The following is a 10,653-nucleotide window of genomic DNA, read 5'->3' as shown; positions in this document are numbered from 1 at the left end:
GTTGGATTTTGTTATATCAAAGTACCATTAAAGAGTCAGGAGCCCGGGGCACCTAGGTGGCTCAGTTGATTAAGCGTCACACTCTTGATTTCAGCTCAGGTCACCGTCTCAAGATTGTGAGATCGAGCCCCTCATCAGGCTCTGCACTCAGCAAGGAGTCTGCTTGGGGTTCTCTCTCTCCCTCTTCCTCTGCCCCTCCCACCACTCTAAAAAAATAAATAAAATCTTTTTTAAAAAAGTCAGTAACCTGAGCTAAGGCAATTCTTTTTTATTATTTGGTCATTTAACTGGCAAAAATTGGTATAAGATTATTGTTTTAACATTATTCCTTCATTTTGGGGAAATATTCTTTCTTTTTTAAAAAGATTTTATTTATTTGAGAGAGAGAGAGAGCATGAGCAGAGGGTGAGGGGCAGAGGGAAAGAGAGAAGCAGACTCCCTGCTAAGTGCCATGCAGGGCTTGATTCCAGGACCCCAGGATCATGACCTGAGCAAGGCAGACAATGCTTAACCAGCCTTCTCAGGTACCCCAGGAAATATTTTCTAATATTCCTCATTTGTATTTCCTCCTTTGTGAATTTCTTGCTTGTGTCTTCAGCTCATTTTCAACTGAGTTGTTTGTCTTCTTGCTGATTTATTTAAGCTCTTTGTAGATTAAGAATATTATTCTTGTTCTCATTAAATAGTATGTTTAATGGTTTTTTGGTGGGGGAAGGGGGTGCTAGGTAACATAGTTCCAAAGTAAAAGTACAAAACAAAGTGTTGGAAAGGCTGCACCGTGAAAAGTCAAACCTCCCTTCTTGCCAGTTGGATGATAATTGTCACTCTTTGCTGTGAACTGAGGGACTTTAGGACATGGGATTTTCGTTACTTAAAACCGGGACAGTTCTCACCAAACTGGGACAGTTGGTCACCTTACCAGCCCCATAGTTTCCTTCTCTGAGGCATTACTGCTACCAGTGACTTCGGTAGCCAAGAAATTCCAAAAATAGGACAAAGTTGTAAACATCTATCTTCTGGGGCACCTGGGTGGCTCAGTGGTTGAGCATTACCTTTGGCTCAGGTCATGATCCCAAGGTCTTGGAATCAAGTCCCACATTGGGAGCCTGCTTCTTCCTCTGCCTATATCTCTGCCTCTCCCTCTGTATCTCTCATGAATAAACAAATAAATGAAATCTAGGGAAAAAAAACAATTTATCTTCCAATCTTTCATGGGGACTATAATCTTAGTCTGCAAATGTGCATTCACAAGATATGCCACATCATTTTATTTTCTATAAATCAAGTTAAATGCAATGTTCTTTACAGGCAGGGTGATGTGAGAATCCAGGGGGTGCCATATGCTCAGAAAGCAAAGTCAAGGTTCTCAGATCTTAGCCCATCCCCTTGCACTTCCTCCTTCCCAAGCCCACACAATCCCTTTAAAGACTAGCAGCCCAGCAACTTCCAGGCACTGTTAGCATGACCTCTGGCTCCCCTGGCTACTGCTTAGCTCCGTCCTGAACCCCAAGTGTAGGCAAGGCAGGAGCAGCCATAGTGCAGGGACAGCAGCAGGGGAAGGTGGCAGGGTGAGCTCTAAAGCCCCTCCCTCCTCCCTTTCTGGAGGACACTCCTTCTGGGGCCTCATGCCCCCAGTCCGGCACACTTAACTGCCTCCTGAGCGCCCTCACTGTGCACCTGCCCACACTGGCGTCACTCCTAGACACCTCCTGTGCTCAGCTCACTCAGTCCCACTGACCGAAAGACCTTCCTCTCATCCCACTCCTCTTGCCTGCTATAGTCCTTCCACATCCCTCCCCTGGGGAGAAAGGATTTGTCATTTGGTGAACACCTCCCTAGTGCGGGCACTCTGCTTGGTGCTTCATACACACTCTTATACTTAATCCTCCTGTATTGGTTTCCTGGGGCTGCGGTGACAAATTGCCACAAACTGCATGGCCTAAAAACAACAGAAATGAATTCTTTCATGGTTCTGTAGAAGTCTGAAGTCAAGGTGTCAGCAGGGCCACACTCCCTCTGAAGGCTCCCAGAGAGAGAACTTCCTTGCGTCTCAAAGCTTCTGGTGGTTCCAGACGTTTCTTCACTTGTGGCTGCCCCACATGGCCTTTGACTCTTCTTTCTGCCTGCCTCCCCTCTGTGTCTCTTGCCAGGACTCTTGTCATCACATCTAGGGCCCACATAAGTAACCTAGAATTATCTCATCTTGGGAACCCTAACCTAATTACATCTGCAAAGATATCTTTCTCTTTTTTTTTCTTTTCTTTTTTTTTTTAAGATTTTTATTTTTAAGCTATCGCTACACACAGTGTGGGGCTTGAACCCACAACCCCGAGATCAAGAGTCACATTCTCTATCGACTGAGCCAGCCTGGAGCTCTGACCCTTTTCCCAAATAAGGTCGCATTCACAGGTTCAAGGAGTGAGAATGTGGACATACCTTTTGGGGAGCACCATACACTCCTATAAACCACTCCTCCTACCAAAGAGGATGCTAAGTAACTTGCAAAGGATCACGCTGCTTGGGGCATCTGAACCCACTTCCAGCTGATGCAAAGTCCTTGTTTCTTTGGCTACACCTGTAACTCTTCCAGGAACTGATTTACCTTTCCTCACTCCCTCATCCCCCACTTTCCCAACTAGAAACCACTTTCCTGCCTTTGAGCCCCTTGACATTTCCAGTGGGACTCATCTTGTCGTGCACGTTCATCTTCAAGCCTTATCTTCTCCAGTCTTCGCTCTCCTAGAACAAGGACCATGCCTAACTCATCCTGGTGTCTCCTAGAGTGCTAGGCACGGAGCATGGCACATAGTAAGCACTCCATAAATGTTTGTTGAACTCCCATGGTGTTTAATTTGCATATAATATTAAAAAGTAGCTTCAGAGCTGAAACTGCAGAGCGTTACTCAGTATCTGAGGAAGTTCTGAGCTGCTCTCCCATTTGTTAGCACAGAGGTTAAAAAAGAAAGCACTCACCACTCTGGCCAAAGGAAATTACACAAGGAAAGTCACAGGATTGCTCTGCAACAGGACAGTCACATCAGACCAGGGTCATGCACTCATCTGGCATTCTGTGGCCATAACTGATAGGACACTCAGCACCGCCTATTTCTAAAATGACACTGGAATGTCTATTTTATGACACTCTCGACTGGAACACTAAAGACTATTTTCTCCAACCCAGGGGGAGCATAGTTGAATGCAGCAGGGACTCCTGATCTGCCCCACGGAGGGCTGTATAAACCGCCCTGGCATGGGGGGAGAGGCCGCCAGAGCGAGGAGAACACTGGGGGCTGCCCCCCAACCCCTGACTCCACATAGCATCCCTAGAATTGGGCCATTCACTACAAGGACCATTACCTAAGGAAATCCCAAGTCAGAGGCCATGCCACCAAGTTTTACATGTGACAGTACAAGCCCTATGATTTTACTAGGTATTTTACATATTAAATGCAATTGATCAGTTAATAAATTTAAAAATTGTCTGGCTTTTCTGAGTTAATATTTCCAATGAGGCTGTGGATTTTCCTGGGATCCTATAAATTCGATAAATTGTGCTTTTATACACAAGGATTCTAAAAATTCCTCCTGTATAAAAGTACACTATTTGAAATGAAAGGGATGCCTGGGTGACTCTGTGGTTGAGCGTCTGCCTTCGGCTCAGGGCGTAATCCTGGAGTCTTGGGACCAAGTCCTATATTGGGCTCCTTGCATAGAGACTTCTCCTGTCTCTGCTTCTCTCTATGTCTCTCATGAATAAGTAAATAAAATCTAAAAAAAAAAGAAAGAAAAATTAAATGAGAGCTTTAGACCTAAGCCGACAGTCCTCAGTTATATGTTTGAGATACCTTCATATACAGTCCAGGGTTCTAACCACATTGGCCTAATGTTTCCACAGCCCAGAGCATGTCTCTCTGCCATGACTGTGTGACCTCTCCTTCCTCTGCCCTCATACTGTTCACGAGATATCTGTTGGCAATTTTTGTATTTTTTTTTTATAAAGTGTGATTTGTTGGTGCCTTATCTCGCTAATCAGACCATCAGTTCCATGAGAACAGGAATGGAATTTGGAAAGCAGCCTGCCTTCCAAGACTCCACCCTACCTCCAAACACAGGAGCATAACCCTTAACAAAAGTGACCCTCCAAATCACTAGCTCCAGTCACCCTGCCTCGCGTCATGGCTGTGTGCGAGGGGGTGTGGTATATGGGATGCACGAGTATCCCTCTCCGGGAGTGCTCTCTCTCCAGCAGTGCTCCCTAGGACAAAGAGCAGCCCTGAGGCTTTATACCACAGCAATAGAATTTATACCACAACTCCCAGAGGTTGCCCTGTAGCAATTTCTTAAATAAAAATATAGGAAGTGTGCTAAGAGCTTAGAAACCATGCTGGAGAGCCAAAGGAAAGAGCACTCACCTTATCCAGGATGATGGCCAAGGGAGACCAACACCTTCCCTAGCAGGAAGGGATGGAGTTTGAACTGACCTGGGTAGGGTAGGTAGAGATATTTTAACAACTTTAATCACTTTCTTATTATTATAAAAGTAGCATGTGGCTAAGGTAGAAAAAAAACAATGGACAAATAAAGATAAAATAAAAATTGTCCATAATCCTTTGCAATGATGCGGATGGAACTAGAGGGTATTATGTTAACCAAAATGAGTCAGAGAAAGGTAAATACCATAGAATTTCACTCATATGTGGAATTTAAGAAACAAAACAGATGAACATAGGGGAAAGGAAGGAAAAATAAAATAAGATGAAAACAGAGAGGGAGACAAACCATAAGAGACTTTTAACTATAAGAAACAAACGGAGGGTCACTGGAGGGGCGGGGGTGGAGGGATGGGGCAGCGGGGTGACGGGCATTAAGAAGGGCATGTAATGAGCACTAGGTGCCATATGCAAGTGATGAATCACTAAACTCTACCTCAGAAACTAATAATACACTATATAATAATTAAAAGGAATTTAAATTTAATTTTTTTTTAAATCGTCCATTATCCTACTACACAGAATCATCATCAAGAGTTTAGCCTGTTGGGACTCTGGATGGTTCAGCAGTTGAGCATCCACCTTCAGCTCAGGCCGTGATCATCAGTTGTGGGGATCAGGGATCGAGTCCCTCAAGGAACTGCCTATAGGGGATCTGCTTCTCCCTCTGCCTATGTCTGTGCCTCTCTCTCTGTGTCTCTCATGAACAAACAAATAAAATCTTTAAGAAAAAAAAAAAGAGTTTAGCATGTTACTTTCCTTTTTGAAAAATATATACATATAATTGTTAAATAAAATCTCTTCATACAGATAGTTTTGTAATCTGGTTTTTTGTTTTTGAATATCTCACGAATATTCAACTCATTAACATTTTGGGGTGTTTTGTTTTTGTTTTTGTTCCCTGAATAGTGTTTCACTTCACTTCCACAATTTATGTAACCAATTCCATATTGTTGGATATCTATTTAGGTTGGTTCAGCTTTTTCTTTTTATTAACAATGCTGCAGTGAGCAACTTTGAACCTGTATCTATGCATAAGCCTCAGGACTATTTCCATTGTATGAGATTCCCATGGAATTTCTGGTCAGTGGTCATCTACATTTTAAGGTCTTTGATGATAAGGCCAAACAAGACGTTGATAGATGGAAATGAGGTAAATGGGGATTTCAGATGCACAGGAAGAAATAAAAGCACAGAAGCAGGAAAGTTCTGTGCATGTTAAAATAAATAAATTGCTAAATAGGCTGGTAATTCGAGCAAGTAAAGGAGACTAGGAGGAGATAAGCCAAGAAAAAGTGGGAAGACAATCTGTCGAGAACCTTGAGCCAGGGTCAGAGGTTTGTGTTTATCCAGTAACCTCTGGGTGAGACACAGGAGCTGCAGTGGACATGGATTTTAGAGAAGCCAGATAAACAGACCTGTAAGGTGGCCAATGGACTCTTCCAGAAGATCCACAGTGAGAGCCAAAAGGGGGCCACAGGGCTTGAGCAGATACAGCCAGAGCAGTAGAGTAATGGCCCAAAGGTGTCCTCATCCTAATCCCCCAAACCTGTGAATGTCACCTTACATGGCAAAAAGGACTTTGCAGATGTGATTAAGTTTATGGTTTTGAGATGGGGAGATTATCCCGGATTGCCTGGTGAGCCCAATCTAATGGAAAAGGTTCTTACTCGAGAACCCAATAGGGTCAGAGTCAGGGAAGGAGATGTGATCACAGAAAGAGTTTGGAGTGGTAGGGGGATGCAAGCCAAGGAAAGTAGGTAGACTCTGGAAGCCAGACAAGGCAAGGAACAGATTCTCCCCTAGAAACTATAGAAAGAACACAGCTCTGCTGTCTCCTTGAGTTTGACCCACCTCAGACTTCTGACTTCCAGAACTATTTAAAAAAAAAAAAAGTGTTATTTTAAGCCACTAAGTTTGTGACGATTTGTTACAACAGCAATATGAAACTTGGGCAGAGACCACAGGCTGTACAGCCCTGCTCTCATGAGATGTGTCTCAAGGCAGCCTTGCCCAATTAGTGTTGAGAGGACAACAAGGGCTATGAGGCTCCAGGAAGAGTAATCCCTGAAAGATGAACCAATGCAAATAGAGAATAGCACACATGAGGGACGCCTGGGTGGCTCAGTGGTTGAGCATCTGCCTTTGGCTCAGGTCGTGATCCTGGGGTCCTGGGATCGAGTCCTGTATCAGGCTCCCCACAGGAAGCCTAACTCTCCCTCTGCCTATGTCTCTGCCTCTCTCTCTCTCTGTGTGTCTCTCATAAATAAATAAAATCTTAAAAGAGAGAGAGAGAGAGAATAACACATGGGAAGCTGTGGCTGTTGGAGGAACTTCAGGCAATGCTATCCAGAGGTGGGGGGATACATGAGTCTACCTCTGCCTGCTTGCAAAGTAAATTCTCTAGAGTGTAACTGATACAAATGCAAAAGAACCTCAAGAGAGGAAAGACTTCCTATCAGGGCTCATATTCACCTTTTCTTTGATATTTGGAGCATCTCTTCTGCCATGCAAACTCCTCAGGTAAGAGAACTTTCTCAGCAGTCCACTCCAAACAAACAAACACACCAGATTTTTCAAGCCAGGCTCCCAGCTCTCAGCATAAACTGCCAGCACCTGAAGGGAAGGCATCCTCCTCTACTTCCTTTTTCCTAGGGTTTCTGTGGGCAAAATAGTATGCTCACTTCCTTCCTCCATAGACATTGTGATGGTGATGACGTGCTTACAGCACAAGGTCAAAAAAATGGCATCAATTCAGACTAATCTTCTTGTGTTCTTGGTAACTATGACATGACATTATTATTTCCATAGAGTTTCAGAGTCTTGAAGCACTGCATCCGGTGGAGTTTCTGGTTCTAGCAGTACAGGAGGATTCTTGAACCCAGAACCACTATCCCAGGCCCTGAAGTTCTCACTTGACAGGCAGAAAATTATACCAATTCTAAACCTGTATGCATCTTATAAAATATCTTCAAAAATACATAAGTCACTATGTCAAGCTCAGAGTCTTTCTCAATTATCTACAGGTCAAGTAGATCAAACTGGTAAAATGGAAAAAATTTTTTAAACAGATGTTAAACACACTAATTGCCCTCTTAGGCATTTATGCAGGAGAAATGGAAACAGGTTCACACTAAGTTCTAGACATGAATGTTCCAACAGCTTTATTTATAATAGACAAAAACTGGAAACAATCCAGATGTCCTTCATTGGGTTAATAAACACATGGTGGTCCATCCATACATGAAACACTGCTCAGCAATAAGGAAGAACAAACTATTGATATATACACAACATGTAAGTGAAAAAAGTCAACCCCAAAAGTTGACACACTATGTAATTCCATTTATATGAATAACAGAAACAGAGGATTAGGGGCAGAAGAGAAGTGTGGAAGGGGGTACATAAGGGAGGTGCCTGTGGTTCAAAGAGCAATGAGACAGATTTTTGTTGTGATGGCCTTACAATGACATGATGGTGGAGACACAAACCTACACATAATATAACTATACAGAACTAAATACACACATACACACACACACACACACACACACACACACAAATGAATACAAGTAAAATTAGTAAAGTCTGAAAAAAATGGGCGAATCATATCCACTTCAGTTTCCTGGAGCTAATATTCTACTATAGTTTTGCAAGATGTTACCACCAAGGGAAATTGCAAAGGATACAATGGATCTCTCCATATTATTCCTTACAATTACATACGAATCTATAATCTTCTCAAAATAAAAGTTAAAAATTAAAATTGTTTTTTAAAAAACACTACATAAGTTTGATCTAGGGGCATCAGGGTAGCTCAATTGGTCAAGAATCCAACTCTTGATTTCAGCTCAGGTCATGGTCTCAGGGTCGTGAGTTCAAGCCCCACATTGGCCTCCACACTGGGCATAGAGCCTACTTAAGAAAAGAATAAGAGAGAGAAAGAGACATTTTTAAATACTTAAAACCAAACAATATGAAGATACTCCGTATTAAGCAATATTCAAAGTGGATGCAGATGCAATGAAATGTGTTCTTTCATGCTTTCAGCTTGTAAAGCTAGTAGGAGTGTAGAAATGGCAACTTGGCAACACATGATGTACCAGACTCCTGTAACATGTTCATACTCCTGATCCAGTTAACTCCACTTCTAGGAATTAATTTAAGGAAACTACCTACAATGAGGAAAGAGATCTCCATCTCAGATAGTCACTGCAGCATTGTTTCTAATTGTCAAAATAAAATTGTAATCATCCTACATGTCCCAGTTTAGGAGATTAGTTGAATAACTTTTGGCACACACATGGGATGAATTATCACGTAGCCAGGAAAAACAGTATTGAAGAATAGTTATAAATGACATAGCAAGATACTTACAGACTAAAGTCAAGTGAAAGGAGATATGAATGTGCATATTCCGTATAATCTCAACCATGTAAAATCTATGGAGAAGAAAACACTGTAAAGAAATATCCTAACATGGAGCCCCTGACTGGCTTAGTCAGTAGAGCAACTGATCTACTGAAACTCTTGACCTTGGGTTCATGAGTTTGAGCCCCACATTGGGTGTGGAGATTGCTTAGGGATAAAGTCTTTTTTAAAAAATATGCTAATACATTTGCAGTTATCTCTGGGTGGCAAGAGGTTGTCATTTTCTTATTTAAATTTCTCCATATTGGAGCACCTAGGTGGCTCAGTGGTTCAGCATCTGCCTTCAGATCAGGGCGTGATCCCAGGATCCTGAGATCAAGTCCCACATCGGGCTCCCCACAGGGAGTTTGCTTCTCCCTCTGCCTGTGTCTCTGCCTCTCTCTGTATGTCTCTCATGAATAAATACATAAAATCTATAAATACATAAATACATACAATGATCTTTACTTTTTTAGTGTTAAAAAAGGGAGCAAGGGAAAAGAAAACACAGAAAGTTAGTGAGAATTCAGCTTACCAAGTAACGTTGCAGATGAGAGGAGGAAGGCGAAGTCATCTGTGAATTCTGAGGAAAAAGGATAGGGCTCTTTATTCACCTAGATTCTCACTTCCCTAAAAAAAATGATTTTGGAAAAAAAAAAAACTAAAAAATAAAGCACAGTGAAAAATTGCTTGATTTACTTTTTAATACCTCTTTACAACAAATCAAACCTATCAATGCTTCTGTTGGTAATAACCCCAAACTGGAAACAACCCAGATGTCCATCAACAGTAGAACAGATAAATACATTGTGTTTTGTTCACACAAGGGGTTATTATATAGCAGTGAAAATGATTTCCAACCACACCCTACAGTGTAGATGAATTTCACAACTCTAATGTTGAATGAAAAGACCCAGGTTCAATAAAGTACTCACTGGATATTCCATTTACATAGAATACAAACACTGGCAGAACTAGTCTAGGCTGTCAGAAGTTAGGAGAGTGGTTCCCCTTGGAGGAGCGGGTAGTGACTGGAAGGCAGGATGAGGGGACTTTCTGGAGGGCTGGTGATGTTCAATTTCTTAACCTAGATGCTGATGATGACACAAAGTGTCTAGTTTGTGATAAAGTACTGAACTGTGTACTTATAATCTGTGGATTTTCTTTATGAATATTGTACATCAATATGAGGTTTTCAAAATGAAAAAAAAAGTTATGGTGCTTGAAAGCATACTTGGAATTAATCTTCCCTTAATTGGATAAAAGTTCCTGAAAAGCTAGCAGGCTTCCTAGAATTTTTATTAATAATTCAAGTCTCCCGAGCAGTGTTCCAGACAGAGCAGCATCTTGGGCTCCTTGTTCCGAAACCCACTTCTTGCTCTGGCTGGCTGTTCTGTGGACCCAGATCTACTTACCTCTCCTGATGGACACAGAGGCATCCTCTACCTTATCGTTAATAAATTAGTTGCCATAATTTGATGTATAGAATATATATGGACATCAATAGGACATCACAAAGTGAGGCACAGCTTGGCTCAAAGGGAGGGGAAGAAAAGGTGCAAACATAGAGCTTATTCAGGCTGTTAAGAGGAAACAGCCCTTACTACTGGTTTCTCCTTGTTTGAGGATCCTAACCCTGGCACCTAAACCCAAAATCCCTGCTAACCTACCCTCCTGAACCCTACTCCACAATCACTAATATTTATTTGGTTTCTGGGTGAGGCTCTGTGAAGACAAAGATGAGCAAAAACAT

At 42.1% G+C, this 10,653-nt stretch overlaps 1 long non-coding RNA gene across 3 annotated transcripts in view; it reads right to left on the bottom strand.

Annotated features, from left to right (window-relative positions):
- Positions 1–2,547: 2,547 nt before the first annotated feature.
- LOC144297363 (uncharacterized) overlaps positions 2,548–10,653 on the bottom strand; it is a 49,549-nt gene continuing 41,443 nt past the window's right edge. The window contains exons 4-7 of one of the 3 annotated variants that reach the window (XR_013364387.1): positions 9,436–9,483; positions 8,868–8,932; positions 4,413–4,481; positions 2,549–3,768 (exon numbers count right to left, since the gene is read on the bottom strand). This is a non-coding gene — a long non-coding RNA (uncharacterized LOC144297363). Of the gene's footprint in view, positions 3,769–4,412; positions 4,482–8,867; positions 8,933–9,435; positions 9,484–10,653 lie in introns of all 3 variants that reach the window. The other 2 variants (XR_013364389.1, XR_013364388.1) reach the window with 2 other exon arrangements.

This window comes from Canis aureus, chromosome 25 (assembly GCF_053574225.1).
Source record: "Canis aureus isolate CA01 chromosome 25, VMU_Caureus_v.1.0, whole genome shotgun sequence".
Lineage (NCBI taxonomy): Eukaryota > Metazoa > Chordata > Mammalia > Carnivora > Canidae > Canis > Canis aureus.
Note: the sequence above shows the minus strand (reverse complement) of the source record. Positions and strands in the feature narration are given on the sequence as shown.